The sequence below is a fragment of the Bos grunniens genome, chromosome 13 (assembly GCF_055505025.1).
Source record: "Bos grunniens cultivar Pamir isolate PY7600 chromosome 13, Bosgru_T2T1.0, whole genome shotgun sequence".
Lineage (NCBI taxonomy): Eukaryota > Metazoa > Chordata > Mammalia > Artiodactyla > Bovidae > Bos > Bos grunniens.
In genome coordinates, this window is record NC_141177.1 from 41,794,661 (window position 1) to 41,818,317 (window position 23,657).

Below are 23,657 nucleotides of genomic sequence, written 5' to 3' on the forward strand. Positions count from 1 at the left end.
AGCTGATTACCAATGTTGTGATAGTTTTCAGGTGAATAGCGAAGGGACTCAGCCATACACATACATGTATCCATCCCCCCCACCCCCGCAAACTCCTCTCCCATCCAGGCTGCCGCATAACATTGAACAGAGTTCCCTGTGCTATACGGTAGGTCTTTGTTGGTTTTCCATTTTCAATACAGCAGGGTGCACATGTCCATCCCAGACTCCCTAACTACCCCTACCTCCCCATTTTTCCCTTTTTGCCACTGTAATATTGTTTTATTGTGTGTGTGTGGTTCCCTTTACTACAGCAATATATTTAAAATTCTTTTTTTAATAATGGGTGTTTAATGGATTTACACATCATCCTTGTTCAGGGGCCATGCTAATCTCTGTCGGCTTCCAGTTTTAGTACATGTGCTGCTGAAGCAAACACACTAGCACACTTAAAACTTTGTTTAACTTAGAGCGTGTAAGAAAGAGCCTTTCTTATCTTTCTTCTCCGGTGACGGGAGGGGTGTGGGAAGGGCATTCCCTGGTCCCCAGAGACGCTCGGTCTTCACCTCCCTGACACTCACCTCTGAACTGGCCCTGGCTTCGTCTCTGTTGCAAAGTATCAACACACAAGTTTCCCTCTAGAGAGAACAAGTCGGTGAAACGATAAAATACCTCCATCTGACAAGTAAATTGCACTTGTTAATCTTATACTTTTCTTTATCAGCTTAATCTATTCTTTGGCATCTGTGGTAAGTAAACAGGTTTTGTTGCCAAATGATAAATAGGGGGGAAATTAGAGGCTTTTGCCTTGACGCTAATTAAGTCCTTAGAGAAAGTAGTGATTCATGGTTGCGCCGACTGGGAAAATGCTATCGTGGCTAGACTGATTTTACTGGTTTCGGTGAAGACATGCCACTCTGCTTTTTTCAAAGTTTATTACAGGGTCCTGAATAAAGAATGCATCTGAAAACAACCCAGAACTGAATATTTCCTTATATAGTCATCCAACATTTATAGATTTTTTTACCCCCTATTAAAAGTTTGAATTTAATTCAGTGTAACTTCTCAGTCAAAATCACCACTTCCTCTAATTTTCTCACTACTCCATCCTGTCTCCAACTCATAGTTAATTAGCAGAATGTCTGCCTTTTTCAGCTGTTGTCCCCACTTCTCCTAGCCCTCCATGACTAAAATTGAGGTCCCGACCTGAGTGTTTGGAGAGACCAACCAGCTACCTACCTAATGGAAGCAAACCAGTGGGCTTACCCCTAACAGATCATACCTAAAGGCAACAGAGAAGGCCTCCCTGTTCTGCGGATTTAGGGCTCCCACTGCTACGACCTTCATAAGGGCCTCTGCGTTCCTGGGAGTTTCTGTATTTCTGAATGGAAAAGAACAGGAACTTGTCTCATGAGTTCTGGGCTCTGTGTCTATGTGGTATTTGTCCTCAAGGCAACACTTTGAGGGAGACCTGGGGTGCTCGGAGGGTGGAGGCAGCTCTCTCAAGGTGCTGGGACCAGAGCTGGTGCAGGTGGATTCAGTGGCATTCTATGGCATTGACTGATGGATTCCATGGCATTCCAAGCTGCCCCTGTTTCTGTGAGCAACCTCACTTCAGACACCTGGCATGACCTAGGGGCTGGGCATCTGGTGGTGGTGGCGTGGAGCACCCCCTGAGGAAGAGAAAAGATGAGCGGCTTCTTCCCTCCAGATTCTCTGGCTCTGCCGCTCGAGTGACCTAGGCTGAGTGGTGCTATTCCAAAAAACCATCCATAGAGAAAGCTAGAGCTGTGTTGGCAACGGCTGCGGAAAAAGTCTACTCTCTACCCTAATTTTTTTAGGTTATAGAGTACTTACTATCTTTCCTTGAAAGAAATACTATAAAATCAACCTTTTAATTCTGTTTCTGCTTTCCAGAGGCCAAGGTCTTTATTTGAACAAGCACACCTGAGTGTCCCTCTCCCATCTCTCCTGCCCTGCTCCTACCCTCTCAGGACTCAATCTCTGTAGGTAAAGACTCTGCTCTGCACTTGTTCTGACTCTGACACATGCTCACTTTGCCTTATGAAAGGCCAGAAGTACCCAAGAATCAACACACTCTCTGAAAACAGCCTTTAAGGATAATAGATGGATTTTGGTGTATACCTCAACTTCGTAGCCTCTCAGGGGGACCAGCTCTGTGGCATGTCCTCCAGGGGTTCCACACAGGATGAAACATCACTCACCTTCGACACTAGCTTCTTGATGAAACATCCTTCATTACTACTCATATTTATAATCCCAGCTGGGAAGCAGTGAGTAGGATGAACATGACTTATCCAAGATCATTCAGGAGGTTAACAGTAGATGTCAGTAGACTTATCAACTCAATCCGAAGAAGAAGTTGGCTGCCACAGCTAATTGAAGATGCAAGCAATTGCTCGTGGGTGTAGAGAGTTCTCTGACTGCAGCAATATTTAAAGAATGAAAAGTCAGAGGGCAGGGGTTTTGAAAAAAGGCTCAGCAGCTTGATAGCTATAACGCTAAGCTTTCCAAGAGTGAAATTTTCTAGGTACAGTGTGCTTTGTGATGGACAATGTAATCACCAACTCCACCTCTTTGTTTTCTCTTGTATTTACACGTGTCAACAATGACCTTAAATACATACAATCATGTCCCTGTGAACCCTGGGACACACCCAGGGTCAGCACATGTTTCTCTGCTCCTCTAAATTCCAACACTTTGGGCTCAGCTCTCTTGGCAAGACTATTATTGAAAGTCTCTGTTTGTCTCTAATGAATATCGTTCTCACGCCTGTGAACAGGGGCTGTGCCATCCCTTCACCATTAGCATCATTACCACCTCGCACTGTGACTGGCCCTTCACAGGTGCTTGGTAGCTGTTTGTGGGATGAAAGACAGTGAGCTCAGTGTTTGGCTCTGAGGATATAAAGATGAACAGGTAACATTCCTTTGTCCTTCAAGGGCTCAGATGACTTCTATGCAACATCAAAGTTGGTAGAGCTCTGGGAGCTGGGTCCCTGACAAGGATGAAGGGTATGTCAAGGAAGCTGATGATGGAGATGGCTTAGTGCAGTGAGTCTCCATCCTTAGCATGTCTGAGGATCCTGTGGCGATGCTGTGAAAATGCAGCTTCTGAGTCAAGGGTCAGGAGGAGAGCTCAGGACTCTGTATCGCTAACAACCTTCCACGGGCCGTGATGCATCTGGTCAGCAGACCACTCTTTGAGTAGCAAGGTCTTAGAAGGTAGTAGGTTTTCCCTAAATGATGTGGATTCCAGAAAAGCAAAGATTACAGAGGCATGGAGATACAGACAGGAAGTTTTAGAAGACTGTTGAACAGCTGGGTAAGGATGGAGTTTAAGTTGTATTGAGAAAACAGCAAAAGAGAAAGTATATAAAGAGGACCATGAGCCATTTAGGGCCTAGCCATGGGGTTTCATTGTTAACCTTATTCTTATAGGCAATAGGGAGCCACCAAATGCTTTTAAGAACAAAGCAGCTTGATTGGCTTGGGATTTAGGTGAACCACCCCATGTCTGTGTAGTGAAGCACGAGTTGGCGGAAAAACTCAAGATCTTTGAGTTATGACCCAAAATAGCAATATTAAAGAAAGACAGTGAGGGATTTACCTTGGCAAGAGCTGTGGTGATTGAGAAGTAGAGATGGACTGGCACAATGTTTAGGAAATAGAACCAACAGTATTGATACAGAAATTGGGAGTGAGTATAAACTACAGTTGGCCCTCCATCTCTACAGGTTCTGCATCTGCAGAATCAACCAAAGGGGGAATCAAAAAATTTGAAAAAAAAAAAAATCCTGAGTTCCAAAATTCAAAACTTGAATTCACCACACACTGACAGCTAATTATGTAGCATGACATTGTATTGGGTGTTATAAATAATTTATGGATGATTTAAAGTATATGGAAGGATGTACATAGGTTATATATGCCAATTCTATGCCATTTTATGTAAAGGATCAGTACCTGTGGAATTAGTCCCCTGTGGACTCCAAGGGACAACTGTAGTAAACAAAACATCATTCAGATTTCTTGCCTGGGAGCTTGAGGGGATGAATTGCAGCATGGTGGCATCTCAGGATCAGATAGCTTGGGATGTTTTCCATATGCATTTGATTTTTAAACCAATTATTATTGAATGAACCTAAAATGCAGTTTATTTTTATTTTGAACTGTTATTTATTTTATGTTTCTTAGGGATTAATTTATCACTGAAAATTTTATTCCAAAGAATACCATACTGTTTTTTGCACAAATGTGCCTCAGTGGTAACGAGTCCACCTGCTAATGCAGGAGATGCAGTGGCTTTGACCCCCGGGTCAGGAAGATTCCCTGGAGGAGGAAATGGCAACTGGTTCCAGTATTCTTGACCGGGAAATCCCATGGACAGAGGAGGCTGGTGAGCTACATACAGTCCACAGGGTCGCAAAGAGCTGGACACGACTCAGTGACTAAACAATACCAACAAATAATGATAGAGAAGTTAGAAGAAGTTACCAAAAACAGTTAGCTGGTTCCATACTGAAATTTGTTATAATCTCTAATGATTTCTTATTTAAAATTATGGCATTTGTTCTTAATAATTGAATAACACTTTGGTATCTTCCCTCGAAAAAGTGTATGCAAAACTCTATTGTAGCACAGATTGTACTGTATTAAACAATTTTAAATAAATCTGTCTTCCAAAGCAGTGAATGTGTTCCTTGAGGACACAGAGGGATGGTATTCATATTTATCCCCTAGCCTGACAGACCCTAGATGGAGTCAATGTCAGGAACCAACAGTAATTTAGAATAAATAAATCCTGCCAAGCATTCTATTCTTTATTCTTGCCCACAAGAGGTCAGTTGCACAGACAATGGAAAGACATTTGCACCAACCAGCACTGAGTTCACCCTAAAGTCAGACAAGAGAATTAAGGACCATTTTGGAAGTTAACTGTTTAAACTGTGTGCTGTAAAGTCACAAACCAGGTCAGGCAAATGTCAGGAATCATGACCTACCAGGAAGTCTGTAGGAGGAGATGGAGAAAAGGGTGAAGGTCAACTAACTCATAGTTCTCTGTGACGAGAGTTGTTTTGGCAAGCGGTCCTGGCTGACTTCATAAACGGGAAAGCAACGGCCAGACACTGGTCAACCCGAGACACATCCCACTTTGGTTCTTCCCTCCCCACCCCACCCTGGCATTACCTGTGTGGGCCCCATTGTTTCCATGGTGATTTTAATTAAAATAGTAGTCACCGTTGTAACAAGTTACCGCAGCAATTGTCAGTGGTGCTGACGGTTACGGGAAATGAACCATTGAGTTTAATCTTAATAGATCAAGCAGGAAGGAGAGGAGAACATGCATTTAGGGGATTGTTCCCTGGGAGCTTGTGAGACGGCGAGGGCTGGGTAGAGCTGCTACCCAGAAAGTCAGCCAGAGCATGGCAGGTACAATGACATGCTGGCTAGTGAGCCCTGGACATCTGTCCGGACTTCGTCACCTAAGTAAATGGTCTTTCTGGGCAGAAGTCGAAAGTCCAGCATGTGAGGAACAAACTGGAACAGGAAGCAAAGCAGAGGATGGTAAAGGGGAGGCCAAGAGGCTAGAAAGGCAATGAACATTTTTGTTCACCCAGAAAACCCACAGACAGGAGCCTCCTTGGGTCCATGAGGCACTGTGGGTCACCCCCTCCCCTTCAAGCCCATGGCCCTCTCCCTGTCCTTGCCCCCAGGTTTCCCCCAGTGCCCTGACTCCCCATTCTCAGTCTCTGCAGAGATTTCTCTTCTCCCTCATCCTTAAGTCATCCAAATTCAGCCCAGTGTCTGGCACCAGTGATAACTTTGAACCAATCACTACTGCTAAATGTATTATTCTGTATTCTGATATAGTAAGTCCCCTACATATGAATCTTCAAGTTGTGAACTTTCCAAGATCAAAACGTGTGTTCATATGTTCAAGTACGTAAATTAGGTTACATGTCTGGTGTACATTGTCACATGCGTGCACCCTCTACAAGTGGTTGCACTTCTGTGTACTTTACAGCACTGTATAGAGTACAGTAGTATCTTTCTTTCAAGCCCAGGATGTCTGGAAGCAAGCGTAAAAGCAGCTGTACATAGCCAATTGTGTTAGTTGAGTACCTAGGCTAACTTTGTTGGACTTATGAACAAACTGGACTCATGAATGCACTCTTGGGACAGAATTTATTCCTATGTAGGGAACTTACTGTACTTTAGACAGCTGTGTCCTCTCATAGGTCACTGCTGGGGATAGATGGGCCAGTTCCCAATGGAGACTCAGAAAGAAGCATAGAGCACCTCTCTGAGCACTGAGAAGCTGAGGCGCTTTCTGCATCCCCTCGCATCATGGCTCACGGATCCCTGGTGCTCCCGGCCTCCCCGCCCATGAGCGAAGCTCCTCGTCACCCAGGGCTGCCCTGGGCCAAGATGCTGAGGCTCACGGTAGAAAACCGCCTGCACAGGGGCCTGCAGGGGTGAGACAGGGTCTGCTGTTGCAGCATTTGTACCACATGCTCTGACTGCCTCTTCTCCATCCACCTCTAGATCAGGACAGCCTCCTTTTATAGAAGAAGCATGTGTAGGGATGTGTGGAGGAGTCCAGTCTGGACGCTGGATGCAGGGCAGGATGCAGGGCGGGTGGAAGCAGATGGAGGTGCTGGTCAAAGAGCAGGTGACAAATACCTCAAAGTGAAAATATGAGAGTGAGTGAGGGTCTGAAAGGCAGTGAGAACAGGGACTGGAGAACTGGACAAGACAGAATTCACAAAAGACACAATGGCAGGATGTGGGTGATTGTATTTAGGGGAGGAAAGGAAGGGAAAGTCAAAGATGACTCTCAGATGCGGGGGTTGGATGGATGGACGCGTGCAGGACACAGTGCGGCTTTGTCGCTGTCCTCCTCTGCCTTGTGCTTCTGGGGAGATCCCAGCATGCAAGGGGGGCTTCCCTGATAGCTCAGTTGGTAAAGAATCCACCTTCAATGCAGGAGACCCCAATTTGATTCTTGGGTTGGGAAGATCTGCTGGAGAAGGGATAAGCTACCCACTCCAGCTTTCTTGGGCTTCCCTTGTGGCTCAGCTGGTAAAGAATCCTCCTGCAATGTGGGAGACCTGGGTTCAATCCCTAGTTTGGGAAGATCCCCTGGAGAAGGGAAAGGCCGCTCACTCCAGTATTCTGGCCTGGAGAATTCCATGGAGTGTATAGTCCGTGGGGTCATAAAGAGTCAGACACGACTGAGCAACTTTCACACTTCACAGCACCTGAGGACCTTTCTTATTGTTTTCATGAAAAGATCGGAATATATTCTATTTAATCTCTGTAGCCTTTACCTTGCCACAATCCTGGGTTTCTAAGAGCAATTGGCAATTTATATGACTAAATAGAGTGCTGGGCCCTTCTCTTGCAAAGCTGGTTCCTGGCACTGACCCAAGCCAGCCAACCAAGGCACAGATCCCATCCCACACCTGCACTTCCAATCAGATGGGAAACGTGTCAAAAGCAATTACAACCGATACAAAAAGTGCCAAAGCTTGGGGATTATTTCCTTCATGAAAATGAGAGCTAATTTTAGTTATTATGATAACAACACCACTCTCTGCTGCTGTGTTGACAAGAGCCGAGGGTAGGCTCTGGGGACAGGATTGGGACTTGACATCACTGGGACAGAGAGGAACAGGGCTGTGCTGATGCCCAGCAGAAACAGCCTCCAGGAACAGAGGGGACTACAACTTTCTTATCCTCCTCGAGCCCCAGAGACCCTCACCATCAGACACACAGCTGTGGATGAGGGAGGTTTCTGAAACTCAGCTGTTCTGTTCCCCCACCTGAGGCTGAAGCCGTCCGGGAAGGTGTCCTGCCTGGATCTGTGATGGGCTGGTGGGGGTGGGGGTGTGGGAAGATGGGATGCTGCCTGTCAACAGCAGAGCTCAATGAGACACACGTGGTAGGCAGCGTGCAGCACTCAGGTCTTCACGGGCAGCCCAAGCATGCACGGTGTGAGTGCAGGACATCCCTGGGCTCGGAGCCATGGGCCTGGCAGCAGGGCCACCTCTGGTCCGTCATTCCAGGGAGTCGAGCTGACACACACTGCAGAGCCTGCCTGACGGCTTATGCCCCAGCCTTGCTCGCATGGGTGGGAAGGGGGGAAATGGCCAGAATTTCCTTTCCTGCAGAGGTACTTCTTGACATGTTCTTGCACTTTTACCAGGAATAAAATCATGATGGCGAACCATTTTAGTGCTTCATCCATTCAGAAGATTTCAGAGATTTTAGCTCAAATCTGGGCCTGCCCGTGGGAAGGTGTCACTCTTGGGGTCATCATTCCTTCTACATGTGGCTCCAGGGAAAGATGAAGACCTGGGTTGTCCACTATGATTCTTAAAAACTAAGTGGTTTTCTCCACTGCGAGTGAGGATGGACACTTTCACTTTGGAACTTGGCTGAGGAGATGAACAGCATTAGAGATGAACTCCAATCATGGAAAGAGAAATCAGGACTGCCTGACCTTACTGATTTGGACAGTTCAAAGATCCAGTGGGTCTGATACTAACATCAAGATCAGAGAAAACACCACTGGCTGTGAAGACGTGGGAAGAAATTAGACTTCTGAGGTGTGGGTTACTAAGAAGACTCCTTTTGTTCCCAATTCCTTTCTCTTCCTGGTGTAAATGATAATATAATGCTTGTGCTAAGTTCGAATCAGGCCCATCAGTGAAAACCACTATGAAAACCTAAAGGGAAATATGCTGTGAATCTTACAAAACATGTCTAATTAAAGACAACCTATAAATAATGCATGATCTTTCAGCAGACCAAAATTGGAAAAATACATCATTTATGATTTTTCAGTGATCTGTCAAGTAGAAACAACTTATCCAGAGCCCAAGTCATTGTTCAAATAACCAAACATATTTGAAACCTATCATGGCATCCGGTCCCATCACTTCATGGGAAATAGATGGGGAAACAGTGGAAACAGTGTCAGACTTTATTTTTCTGGGCTCCAAAATCACTACAGATGGTGACTGCAGCCATGAAATTAAAAGGCACTTACTCCTTGGAAGGAAAATTATGACCAACCTAGATAGCATATTCAAAAGCAGAGACATTACTTTGCCAACAAAGGTTCGTCTAGTCAAGGCTATGGTTTTCCTGTGGTCATGTATGGATGTGAGAGTTGGACTGTGAAGAAGGCTGAGTGCCAAAGAATTGATGTTTTTGAACTGTGGTGTTGGAGAAGACTCTTGAGAGTCCCTTGGACTGCAAGGAGATCCAACCAGTCCATTCTGAAGGAGATCAGCCCTGGGATTTCTTTGGAAGGAATGATGCTAAAGCTGAAACTCCAGTACTTTGGCCACCTCATGCAAAGAGTTGACTCATTGGAAAAGACTCTGATGCTGGGAGGGATTGGGGGCAAGAGGAGAAGGGGACGACAGAGGATAAGATGGCTGGATGGCATCACTGACTCGATGGACGTGAGTCTCAGTGAACTCTGGGAGTTGGTTATGGACAGGGAGGCCTGGCGTGCTGTGATTCATGGGGTCGCAAAGAGTCAGACACGACTGAGCGACTGATCTGATCTGATAATGGTCATTCTTAATTATGAACCTTTCTGGATTACCAAGGAAGAATCAAATTTTCTTTAGATGAGTTATGATGAAGGATGTTTAATATAGTTTCATTTACAGTGTGCAATTAATCAGAAAGCCCACAGGTTGGAAATTCCTACCTCCATTATTAACAATGAGAAAAAGATGAATATATATACACACGTCATGGAAGGCAAGGAGAAGGAAGCCAATTTCATAACCTTTCCTTGGATTAGAATGTCTTGTCATTCCCATGAAAATGATTCTTAGCTAAACATAAATATTTCCAGTTACAAGCAGGCAAGTATCCTTTTATTTTTGCAGTGGTTATGTAATCAATAACGCTTGCTCAGGACCTCCCTAGTGGTCAGTGGTTAAGACTTCACCTTCCAATGTGGTACATTCGATTCCTGTCAAGGAGTTAAGATCCTACGTGTCCCCTGGCCAAAAAAGGAAAACATGAAACAGGAGCAATGTTGTAAAAATTCAATAAGGACTTTCAAAAGAATGGTCCACATTAAAAAAAAAAAAGTTTGTAGTTTTTTTTTTTTAAAGTTTTGATGTTTTTGAAACATCAAAAAGAAAAAAAGCAGGTTGTTATGGGGAATTTTATTTATTTTCAATCAGTGTAAAGACAAGTGAAAGATGAAGCAGGCCCGGTATTAAAAAGAACAGAGAGGAGGATTTTGTGTCCCTTTAAGTAAGGTAATTTCATATTGTTCTGCTAACATTATGGTCTATGTCTTCGGTACTGACCACAGTTGTTCAAAATTTGGAATTTTACTTTAGAGTAAAAGAATTCAGTATTGTGTAGAACCTTGGATTTTCTTTTTCCTCACATTTCTTCTAGTTTATCTTCTTCCATCTATATAAGACTTTCTTTCTTACTTTTCCTATGGAGTCAGGGACAATCTTAGCAAGTAACACATTATAGTAAAAATCAGGAAAAGTGTCCAAAAAGGGCTTTTACACTACCCACGCTGGTAAAGTTTTGAAAATGTCATTTTAAATGTTGTTGAATAGGCAACACAAGGAAGAGAAAATGAATGAACCTGGAGTTTACAAATTGCTGGGGAGAGAGACATGAACTCCCCCAGTACAAAGAGGCTCATGAGTAATCAGCTTGTGCAAGATGGCATACAGGAGGTCCAAGGAGCAAGCTCTATCACTGGAGAGAATGTTCAAGAAGGCTGCCCTACAAAGAGAATCGCTATGCAGCTGGGTCTCAGAAGATGAGGAGGAAATTGGGGTGGGAGATTACCAAAAAGGTATCTCCATTTCCCCATGGCAGCTTCTCCCATGGCTTAGGCTCTTCTTGAAGGTGACCTTGACACTTACCGTGTCTAGACGTGGAGCTATGTCCCGCCCCCTAGCACTGGGATGTCTTTGGTGACTACTTCGGCCGTTAGAGTGTACAGAGGTGATGTGACTTCCGAGGCCAGGCCATGAAGGGGGATTCAGTCTCCTCCTTGCTGCTGGAGCCCCATGCCACCACGCTGGAAGGCGCCCAGTCACCTACAGTGTAGAGGTCATGCGTGGCCTCCCTGCAGCTACATAAAGAGAGACAGGGTAGGGGAAGATGTCCAGCCACACTGCTCCAGTGCACTGCTCCAGTGCCCAGGCTCCTCCAGTCTGTTCCAGCTCCAGCCGATGACTAACTACGGCCAGAGGATTGCCTGAGTCAGAACCACCCACCGACACTATGAGAGAATAAAATGTTCGCTGCTGATTTAAACCACCAAGTTGAAGGGTGATGAGTCAGCAACCATCAGAGATAAATGGGAACTTGGGGAGAGATGTGGGAGTTCCTGAAGCCACTCCTTCCGTCTGTGAGCCCCTGAGACCAGCCCACTTATTAGTGGCTTCTTTGGACAAGCGGTTTGCACCCAGCTGAGCTGTGTTGGAAGATGTGAACTGGTGAGAGAAGGGCTGATTGTAGGCATATGGCCTGGTGCTGATGCATCTTGACTGATTTTTCTAGTAATTTCAGCCCTGTTCAAATGTAGAAAGAGGTTTGAGCCAAATGCAGAGTAAATTTCTGTATGTCTTGGTGGAAGGACCTAGCAAAATCATGGAGATTCATCAGCAGAAAGCTGGGGATGCTATACCTTCGGGAGGATGCTGTGTTGAGTGCTGCAAGGGACCTTCCTAGAATGGCTGGAGGCTGTTTCATTTTTCAGGATCAAACCTCTCTGTTGTCTGAGTTTGGCTCCTCACTGCCTCTAGAATTTCTGTAAAGATTTTTGCTACAAAGGAGATTTGAAATACCATGCTGATTTTTGCTAAGTCATAACACAATTCTTGTTAGCTTTTGGAAATTCCTGAAAATATACAAAGGATGAGTAAGGAAACATTATTAATAATCCCATGACCCATTTTACCATGTTCTTGTATTTTCTTCTGGCATCCTTCCATGTGTATATATAATTGATAACATGTCTGTTAAGGGCAATGAATGCTCTCTAAATATTTATAGAGAAAAAATGCTCATATAATATCAAACCTAATGCCTGGAACTCAGTGCTCCATAAATGTATAAATAGACACATAAATATGATAACTTATCTTTAATGTAAATAGTCTCACAAAATGAGGGTCATACAAGTTGCTTTTTTTCACTTCACTTTACATGGGGAGCATTTTTATGGAATAAGTTCATGAAGGAACAGGGAATGGAAACTCAGCCTCTTGTCTCTGATGTGAGTTCTGTTACGGGTCCCTGTCCCTTTTGCCTGTTATATGAATTGTGAACAGACTGTGTTTCTAACAGGTCCTGTCCCTCAGGGCATATGTGTAATACAAAAAACCAACAAACAAAAACCCAAATACATGAACAAGTCAAACCAAACAAAAACAAACAGAGAACAGAGTAGTGGTTCCCAGAGGGGGGGGGGCTAGAAGGGGGAAGTAGGTACAGGGGGTCAACTGTCTGCTCCTGTATGGAAAATACATCGTGGGCGTGAGAACAGCGCAGTGTCCACAGAAATAGAAATACAATGTGCACATGACTCTTCTGCAATGTTATAAGCTAATGCTATCTCAATCAGTAAATCAATCCATTTTTTAAAAATTTTAGAGGCTTCTCTACATTGAAAATGTAGTTGTAAATATTGGAATTCAGGAACCTGTCTCTTTGGAGCATCCTGGCATTCAGAGGCATGCTCCTTTTACCCTTATGTCCACCTAGTTACCTAGGCCTTCATTTAGAAGATGCATGTCTTAGTTTGGGTTCCTCTAGAAGCAGAACCTGAGACAGGAAGGTGGGTGCATGTGGTTTATTTGGAAGGCAATCCCAAGAAGAAGGACAGGCAGGCCATGAGAAGTCACAGCTGTGGGCCCCAGGCTCCATCCTGTGAGGGAGGAAAGCAGGGGATGTGGGTGGTTCCACTTGGAGGCTACGAGGCTGGGTGCTCACCTGTCTGGTCCAGCCTCATGGCCTGGGGCTGTCTCCTCGCCATCTGCCTCAAGGTATTCTGCGTCCATCCCATGTAGGATTTTCTTTTTCTTTTTGACAACATTATTTGAGCTACTTTTATTAAAATAAAAAAATTTTAATTTAAAAAGTACCAACCAACCAAAAAGTCTGAATTTTAAAAAGGAATTAATCACAAAATATGGGCATCATAACATCCTCAGATTTTTTTTTCCTGCAATACCTGATGCCAAAATACAATGAGAAAATTATTACTAAACTTTGAAAAGTTGCAACTAAGGAATTTTGTAAATAAATTTCAACAGTAACAAAACATTTGATTATTCATAATGTGAATGAAGTAGCTATGTGAAGATAGAAGGAATAAAGTGAAATTGAGGAGAAAAGTTGTAGAGGAGGAGCCATGAACTTGGAGTTAATACACAAGGGAAGTGGGAGGGGGGTTCAGGATGGGGAACACATATAAACCCATGGCTGATTCATGTCAATGTATGGCAAAAACCACCACAATATTGTAAAGTAATTAGCTTCCAATTAAAATAAATTTAAAAAAAAGTCAAGCAAAGACTATGAGATAATGTATCAGAAAAATAAAATGAGGAATGACCCTAGCTAAGTTATATAAATTCTTAATAGGAATTGATCTAACAATGAATAAATTATATATGCAAAATCCGATAATCAAATACTATGCAGTATGTAAAATACTACAGAATTGACTCAAAACTACAGGCTAAATGTCCATTTACACCTCCCTTCTAAATATATTTCCCATGCAGGATTTTCTTTTGTGGCACGATAGCCAGGGGGACACAATGGCTTTTGTGATTCCTCTGCCTCTGTTTCCACAGCTGTGTTGTGACTCCTGGACTGCGGGGCTGCTTCGGGACTACACTCATGGTCTCAAGGTTCCCAGATGCCTTTCTTCCCAAAAGCTTCCTTGGTGGTGGTAAGACAGAAGATAAAAAGTCGAAGCCTGATTCGAAGCTTGTAATTATTTTCCTGCAGCAGGAAAAGTAAGTTCAAACCCAAAAGATGGCATCCTGCAGGGAAGAAAAAGTGAAAGTCAAGTCGTTCAGTCATGTCTGACTCTTTGAGACCCTACGGACTATAGAGTTCATGGGATTCTCCAGGCCAGAATAGTGGAGTGGGTAGCCTTCCCCTTCTCCAAGGGATCTTCCCAACCCAGGGGTCCAACCCAGGTCTCCCACATTGCAGGTGGATTCTTTACCAACTGAGCCACCAGGGAAGCAGGGATGAGAACCGCACCCTAAAAGTCTGAAATCAGGAGATACTCAGAGCATGGCTGGATGCTCTGTGGTTGCTGGGGTGACAGCAGGTGATTCTAGCAGGAAGGGAATGTCTCTGGTTCAAGCAGTGCTGAGAGCCAGGGGCTGGGACAGCTCCACCTTTAGGGAGACGTGTGGACAGAATAAGCTAGTGAACCATCTAAGAAGCAGCTCACATAACAAAGGACCAAAGAAGCAGAAAACATTTTTCTCAGAAAATATTCATAGACAGGGGAATTCTCCAGAGGTCTGGTGGTTAGGACTTCCATGCTTTCATTGCACTGAACACAGGTTCAATCTCAGGCCAGGGAACTGAGATCTCACTTGCTAGGAGACCGAAATAGTAATGATAATGCTAATGATAATAAAAAGAATCCAAAAGAAAGAAAATATTCATGGGCCTTAGGAAAGATTCAGTTACAGAAGGGCTGTCCTGTACAGAAGATAGCTGATGGGTTCCGAGCTGCTTCAGAAGGCAAAATGGGGACCAACAGGCAACAGGCAGGAGGGCAGGTGTACATTCAGTATTAAAGGAACCCCCAGGCCTGCCTGACAAGGAATGAACAAGTTCCTGGAGTTTTCTGAAGACCCCTGCTGCAAACCAAGCTTTAAAGATGGGAGCTCAGAAAAGTCCATTCTTTGCCACGTTTTTTGGTGCCGTAGTTTTGTTTCAAGGAGGAAGGTGGAGTGGCCAGTGGCAACGTTGGGGGACAGAGACTGCAGTTTGCCTTGATTCATTCCCTGCACTGGGCGATAATATTGCATGCTTATCATTAGCCTTTCAGAGAAGTGGGCAGCTACTCTGTCACTTGGTCCATCACGAACGCGAAGGACCTTGGGATTCATGACCGTCTCTCAGATGCGTCTCTGAACTGGGGTGGACTCCTGTCACTCCAAGCCTTGGGGTCTCCTTCCTGATTCTCCACATGGCAGCCCCTGTGAAGTGCGGTCCCCTCTCTCCGCTCCTCATCCCAGAGAGCTTTGGCATGGAGCCCTGTGGGGAAGCAACCCGGAAATTGCCTCTTAGTTTCTTGTCTGGCAAATGGTAACCCTGCCAGTTGTCTTCCTCAGCAGCCTTGGATCTGGCAGCCCTCCCTGGGAATCACACTGGGTGATGATGCCATGAGGCTCTGAGCCCAGGGAAGTCAGAGAAGGCACGTTTATACAAGCTACATGATCGGCACCTCGGATTTCACAAATGATGTTTCAGTTCTCAGGGAGAGGTGGGCTACAGACGGGAAAAATTAAAGGGAAACCAAAGCTCCATAGTGTTGGGTTATGGGGATGAGGGGCATGTTCTAAGAGCTGGAGATGGGAGTGGAATGTCCTAGGCGTCTCCTGGGCGGGGGCAGGGAAGTCTGCTTTGTGAGGAGCTCGAAGAAGAGAGAGACATAAAGGAGAAGAAAATGGTTTTTCTGAAGCGCGAGTGGGGGCAGGACAGCCAGAAACACAGCAGCAGAAGGGAACAGCCAGGCCTCCACAGGCCCCATTGACCCTTCAGGGGTCAGGCAGTGAGAACATGTGGACACGGATACACAAGAAGTTCTCAGACGTTCAGGCTTAAAGGGTTCCCTTCATCCCCCTTCTTGGCCCAGGGAGAGAATTTTAACAGAAGAGTCAAGACTTTTTTGTGCTTTTTCTTTTTAAGGTGAGTAATTTATATCTGCCTCTGCAGGCTTTGTCTGTGCGTGTGTGCATGTGTGTGTGTGTGTGTGTGTTGAGAGAAGGCAAGGACTGAAGAGATACTTGGAATAGAAGAAAAATAAACAAACTGGGGAGTCAGCAGAGAGTACAGCAGCCTCAGCCCATCACATCTTATTCTCCCTGTTAGTCTTTTTGTCTCCACAGAAGAAAGTCTCTGCCATGTCAAAGAGCCTCCTCCGTGAGGATGAGAGGCCCCATCCCACCCGCCCTGGTTCTCCGGAGGACTGCTGGAGATGGAGAAGCAGCCCCATGAGCAATCACCATCCTCCTGGGCTGGGCAGGCTGCTCACCTCCTGGCTGAGTCTTGGGGCGGGGTGAGGAGTGGAGCTTACAGAGCTGCCCCTGTGTAAGCAACACCTTGGCATTAAAACTTACTATACTTTTCACTCTAAGCCTTTACACAAGACAAAATACAATAATTTAGTCACTTATCAAAGACAAGGACCTTTAGTTCCTCCTCAAGGACCAGAAGTCACATTCTGAGTTGTATCCTGTGGGCTGTTTTACAGATACTGAAGCCCACGTCAGGTGGAAGAAGATGACCACATGATGACCAAACTGAAGCCATGACACAAGCTGCTCTACTTGGCACAATTCCAGAAACTGGCCTCAAAGAAGTGGGAACAAACTCTGGAATTAGAGATTAACTGTACTTAACCAAAATGACCACAAGTCCACCACATCATGGATTTCAATATGACTATCAGAGGTGACTGTGCCATCCTGCACCCTCTCTGCCTGGACAACCCAGAAACTCCCCCCTTAAATGCTGCTGTCCTTTGAACAGCAAGTGGGAGCTGGTTTTCTACAACAGGAGTTTACTTTCTCCCCTGGTTATCAGCCTCCAAAATGAAGCAAACTTTCCTTTCCTACCAACACTTTTCTCTCGAGAACTGGCTTCCGAGAAGCAAGCTGCCAGACCTGGGCTCCATAACACCTGCAGAGAGGACAGTCCTGGAGGAACTGGAGGCTGACTGCACTGTCCCATCTGTCCAGGGAAGGGTCCCCAGGCTTCCTAGCAGGAGTCTTTCAAAGAAAATCCACTGGTGGTGGGTCTGCATGGGTGCAGGAGGGAACCTGGGTTTCTGGATCCTCTTCAGGCCCCCACAGTCATGCACATCTCAGAGGGGACCAGGCAAGAGTCACCTGTGCTCTGACCCCAGGGTCAGTGGGCTTGGAGACAGTGTGTGATGTCAACCATCAGTACAAGAACACACCAGGGAAAACAGTGTGGTTCCAAGAAGGGTAATTCCAGGGGGAAAAGGTTGCTGAGCCCTGCTTGGACCCAGCTTCCACTGCAAGGATACCTTCACCCAGGCCAGGATACCTTGAACACCCTAGTGATAAGCTTAGATTCAGTTCAGTCACTCAGTCTTGTCTGACTTTTTGTGACCCCATGGACTGCAGTGTGCCCAGCTTCCCTGTACTTCACCAACTCCCAGAGCTTATCGAACTCATGTCCATCAAGTCAGTGATGCCATGCAACCATCTCATCCTCTGTTGTCCCCTTCTCCTCCTGCCTTCAATCTTTCCCAGCATCAGGATCATTTCAAATGAGTCAGTTTTTCACATCAGGTGGCCAAAGTGTTGGAGTTTCAGCTTCAGCATCAGTCCTTCAAATGAACATTCCAGACTGATTTCCTTTAGGATTGACTGGTTGTATCTCCTTGAAGTCCAGGGGACTCTCAAGAGTCTTCTCCAGCACCACAGTTCAAAAGCATCAATTCTTCAGTGCTCAGCTTTCTTTATAGTCCAAGTCTCATATCCATACATGACTACTGGAAAAACCATAGCTTTGACTAGATGGACCTTTGTTGGTAATATCTGCTTTTTAACATGCTGTCTAGGTTGGTCATAGCTTTTCTTCCAAGGAGCAAGCGTCTTTTAATTTCATGGCTGCAGTCACCATCTGCAGTGATTTTGGAGCCCCCCACCCCCCACAAAAGAGCCTGTCACTGTTTCCATGGTTTCCCCATCTATTTGCCATGAAGTGATGGGACCAGATGCCATGATCTTAGTTTTATGAATGTTGAGTATTAAGCCAACTTTTTCACTCTCCTCTTTTACTTTCATCAAGAGACTCTTTAGTTCTTCTTCACTTTCTGCCACAAGGGTGGTGTTATCTGCGTGTTTGAGGTTATTGATACTTCTCCCAGCAATCTTGAGAAGGGGACGACAGAGGATGAGATAGTTGGATGGCATCTCCGACTCAATGGACATAGGTTTGAGTAAACTCGGGGAGTTGGTGAGGGAAAGGGAGGCCTGACATGCTGCAGTCCATGGGGTCGCAAAGAGTCAGACAGGACTGAGCGACTGAACTGAACTGATATTTCTCCCAGAAATCTTGATTCCAGCTTGTGCTTCATCCAGCTTGGCATTTCGCATGACGTACTCTGCATAGAAGTTAAATAAGCAGGGTGACAATATACAGCCGTGATGTACTCCTTTCCCAATTTGGAACCAGTCTGTTGTTCCATGTCCAGTTCTAATTGTTGCTTCTTGACCTGCATACAGATTTCTCAAGAGGCAGGTCAGGTGGTTTGGTATTCCCATCTCTTTCAGAGTTTTCCACAGTTTGTGGTGATCCACACAAAGGCTTTGGCGTAGTCACTAAAGCAAAAGTAGGTGTTTTTCTGGAAACTTCTTGCTTTTTTGATGATCTAGCAGATGTTGGCAATTTGATCTCTGGTTCTCTGCCTTTTCTAAATCCAGCTTTAACATCTGGAAGTTCACAGTTCACATACTGTTGAAGCATGGCTTAGAGAATTTTGAGCATTACTTTGCTAGCCTGTGAGATGAGTACAATTGTGCAGTAGTAGTTTGAACATTCTTTGGCATTGCCTTTATTTGGAATTGGAATGAAAACTGACCTTTTCCAGTCCTGTGGCCACTGCTGAGTTTTCCAAATTTGCTGGCATATTGAGTGCAGCACTTTCACAGCATCATCTTTCAGGATTTGAAATAGCTCCATGGGAATTCCATCATCTCCACTAGCTTTGTTCATATTGATGCTTTCTAAGGCCCACTTTACTTCACATTCCAGGATGTCTGGCTCTAGGTGAATGATCACACCATCATGGATATGGATATCGGGGTCATAAAGATCTTTTTTGTATAGTTCTTCTGTGTATTCTTGCCCCCTCTTCTTTATGTCTTCTGCTTCTTTTAGGTCCATACCATTTCTGTCCTTTATTGTGCCCATCTTTGCTTGAAATGTTCCCTTGGTATCTCTAATTTTCTTGATGAGATCGCTAGTCTTTCCCATTCTAATGTTTTCCTCTACTTCTTTGCACTGATTGCTGAGGAAGGCTTTCTTATTCCTCCTTGCTATTCTTTGGAACTCTGCATTCAAATGGGTATTTACTTCCTTTTCTCCTTTGCCTTTAGCTTTTCTTCTTTTCTCAGCTATTTGTAAGGTCTCCTCAGACAACCATTTTGCCTTTTTCATTTCTTTTTCTTGGGGGTGGTCTTGATTCCTGTCTCCTGTACAATGTCACAAACCTCCAACCATAGTTCTTCAGGCACTCTGTCTATCAGATCTAATACCTTGAATCTATTTGTCACTGGGATCGGACCTCTGTAAATGAGGTTTTAAGCCATGGAATGCTTGACACACAAAACTACAATATATACTGCACACAGTGTTGTTGTTCTGTTGCTGGGTCCAGTTGCTAAGTCATGTCCAGCCATTTGCGACCCCATGGACTGCAGTACTCCAGGCTTCCAGCATAGAAATAAAATAAAATCCACATGCCAACCAGCCGATGTGTTTGAGAAATACATCATTAGCCTGCAAATGGTCCCCCTGGTGCCCTCTCCTTGCACCCACCAAGGAAACCCCTGCCCTGAGGTCATCTGTTCCTTCTCCTATGGATGGACATTAGGGTTGTTTATGGGTTTCGCTGTCAGAGGGGTGCTGCCAGGAAGATTCTTGAACCCATGTCCTGAGGCACATGGATAAGAATTTGATCGGCATAGGTGAGCAGGGATTGACTTGACTGGATAAAGTCAAATTGCCATAATTTCTACCCTAACAGCTATTTCTAACAGTTCCTTTCCATGTTGTTCCACAGCCTTGCCAAACAGTGGGTGTGCTCAAATATCTTAACTGTGCCAACTGGCTTGAATGTGGTAAAATGCATTCTTGAGTTTCCTTGCCAACAAATGACATTGGGCTTTCCTTAATGTTTCTCGGCCATTTGTGTTTCCTCATCTGTGAAATGCCAATCTGTGTTTTTACCAATTTTCCCCTTTGGAACTGTCTTCTCATTGTATTAATGATCTGCGTTTCTCTCTCTTGTTCTTTCTTTTCCCCAGTCCATTACTCTCTGTCCACGCAGCACTTTCCCCCACTTCCTCTGTGAGGTCTTCAGGCAAAGAGAAGATCTCGATTTAAGAAGTTGGATGCTTCACTATTTCCCCTGTGGTTTCTGTTTTCAACTTTAATTGAGGAAATTCTTTCTAGCTCTGACACCCCAAGGATTTACTCTTATGTGAACTTATAAAAGTATGACATTTTGCTCTTACAGTTAAATCTTTATCCCACTGAGCTACTGACATGAGGCAGGTGTATGTGCTGTTCGCCATGTAGATATTCAGCTGTGCCTGTCTATTGCCTGTGCACAGGGGGCTGTCTCTGGGATCACATTCTGCTCCATGGGATGATCTGTCTCTCTCCCTCCCTCCCACCTCTCTCTCTTTCTCTCTGTCTACTGAAACCTCACTTTAAGGACCATGATTCTGTAATACTTTGCTATCTGGATAGGTGAGCCTCCCCACTTTGTTCTCCATCTTCCACTGAATGGTCCCTACACTTCCAGCTGCTAAAACAGAGGGTCTAGGATGCCTGGCAAGAACAGGTTTCCCAAATAGCTGATGGTGCTGGCGCTTCTTCATCTCTTGGGACTCCTGTTCTTACTTCATTTCTGCCAGCAGAGTATTTCCCTTACTAACAAGAGCTGCCTTGGATTTAAAAGTGTGCTTTAGAATATTTTTCCAGCACATCAGCACATTTTATTGTGGATAGCTTTAGTCCACCTTTGGCAGAAGCCTTAATTGATCCTGAAGTCCCCACCACCCGCAGGTAACAGATGTCTTTGGAGAACTTTCCTCTGGGAGCAACACAATGGACTAAGCTGCTCCTGGACTGGGTCTGGGGACACAGGGTGCCAGACCTGGGTAATGAGTTCTGGCTGGCTCTAATGGTGCAGCGAAAGTTAAGGGCTTGGAGATAGTGCTGGAGATTTCAGCCAAGAATCCTTGGCCCTTGTTTTTTTTTTTTTTTTAATCTGAGATGCCTCCTGCACCTCAGAGGCAGCCCATGATTGGGGGAAGGTCAAAGGCTCTCCTGGCAAAAGTGAGAGTGTCTTGGGGCACAGACTTAGGGAGAGGAAGGGGCAGGGACCCACATTGTGCTCGGTCGTACCTTCCTCAGGAGGATGTCCACTGGAGTCCTGAACTGACTAGACTCCTTCTTAGGGTGTAGTTTCAGCAACCTGCTTATGGATCTGTCCAAAGGCAGGGTGGGAGGCTTGTTGTGGTTGAGACGTGACCTCTGGTGATCAACTGCAGATCAGCCAGCGCAGCCACCATGGGGGACTCACTCCAGCATGCTCAGCACCAGGACTGCAGTTGATCTGTAACCCAAGAGACCCCTCAAACCTAAGCTTTTAGGACTGGTTGGTGACTCTCACAACTTCTAAGGTTTGGCTATGACACCCAGCTCAGATGAGTCCTGGCTGATATGATACTTGCTTTGACCTTGTTCTTTTTTTCTCACCTCGTGGAGCTGATTTCCACAGAGATACTGACGGCCATGACAGGGTGACCATGTGCCCAGACAGGCCTATCCTGGACAATCTGCCAAGGCTCCGGACATCTGCTCATGGGTCTCACCCCAGACTCCCTGAGGCCCTGGGAACCTGCAGTCTGTGGGTTTTCTCTGCCTTATTAAAAACCTTTATAAGAAAATATGCTTTAGGGACTTCCCTGGTGGTCCAGCGATTAAGAATCTGTCTTCCAATGCAGGGGTGTGCAAGCATGCTAAGTCACTTCAGTCATGTCTGACTCTGTGTGACCCTATGGACTGAATGTACCCAGCCACACTCCTCTGTCCATGGGATTCTCCAGGTAAGAATACTGGAGTGGGTTGCCATGCTCTCCTCCAGGGGATCTTCCTGACCCAGGGATCGAACCTGTCTCTTCCTCTTGCATTAGCAGGTAGGTTCTTTACCACTAGCACCACCTAGGAAGACCCCAAAGCAGGGGTCGCAGGTTCAATCCCTGGTCAGGGAATTAAGATCCTACACAATGTCATGGAGAAGCTAAACCCGTACACCTCAAGGAAAGATCCTGAGTGCTGCAACCAAGACACAACACAGTCAAATAAATAAATACAACTTTTAAAAAAGAAATTAAAAAATATATATTTTTTTAAATAAAATTTTATAAAAGAAAACCTGCTTTAAATGTTTGATTTACCAACCTATGTATATTACTCTGCAATATAAAATTCCCAATATTAAGATTCCTGATAATTGATAGATTGGGGCCAGTGGATGGTAATAGTCATCACTGGTCCTGTGGTCTTTCTCTCTTTTATCAGAAATTCTCAAGCTCTCAATTGAAGCCCTGCAGTCAGGTGCTGTAAGGTTAGTTTTTCTTCTGAAAATCAATAAAAACCCCTAAGGCATTTTGAGTTTCGTATAATTGGTGGCCTAGGGCCATTGTGGATAGTGGATATAATTTCAGGGCCAGCCCTCCCTCTGGGCTGAGAATGTTTGTGTCCACTATTATCAACAAGGGTTCAGGAGAACTGACACATGTCCAAGGACAGTTTTAAACTCTTCTCCCTGGGGGACCAGACATCCAAAGGATCTTTCTTCTACTCTTCTGGTATCACTGAAGTATAATGATCTTATCTAAATAAACAAATACTGCTATATATTTCACACCCTCATTAACCTTTTCCTTTGCCTCAAGGCCTCTTTGAAAATTGCTAAAATCCAACAGGGAAATGAAGGCAATTTGTGTTCTGTTTCCATCAGCCAAGGGCACTCTTCAAGGGCTCTGCTTCCTGACTTCTGACTCCTTAGCAACCAATCCAAGCGACTGGCTCCTTACAACAGTCCTGACTCTCCTGAATTCAAGCTGAAATCCATGTATCTGTTTTAGAACATTTAATGGATTTACTTAGGGTCGGAAGCCTGCCTTGGCCAGATTCCTTCTGGACCACCCAAGTTGGATATTATCGAATGCTGTAAGATTCAAATATTATGCTCTTGGTTAGCAGCTCTCCAGTGTGCCCTGCAAATCCTTGAATCCAGATGATGAGCTCCTCTTAGACTTCTCTCCAAAAGTCAGTGTCCTTCTCCTCGATCCTGTGTTACTCAGTCTGGAGGCAACTTACATCCCATCCCTGGAATGCCGTTTTTCCTTTCTCCTTCCACAGTTCATTAATGAGGAGTCATCAGAATAAGAACTCTCCAACTCTGTTTTAGGAAAGGACTCTCTACCTACTGTCTTAGGAGAGAAATGACAGTGTGCTCTTGTTCAGTCTCCATCTTTAATAGCATCTGTACATGGGCTTCCTGGGTGGCACTAGTGGTAAAGAACCTGCCTCCCAATGCAGAAGATAGAA

At 45.0% G+C, this 23,657-nt stretch overlaps 1 non-coding gene across 1 annotated transcript; it reads right to left on the reverse strand.

The window, feature by feature from the left end:
* Positions 1-314: 314 nt before the first annotated feature.
* On the reverse strand, positions 315-418 carry LOC147360855 (U6 spliceosomal RNA). Its single transcript, XR_015140101.1, has one exon. It is a non-coding gene; the product is annotated as a U6 spliceosomal RNA (small nuclear RNA).
* Between the last annotated feature and the right edge of the window lie 23,239 nt (positions 419-23,657).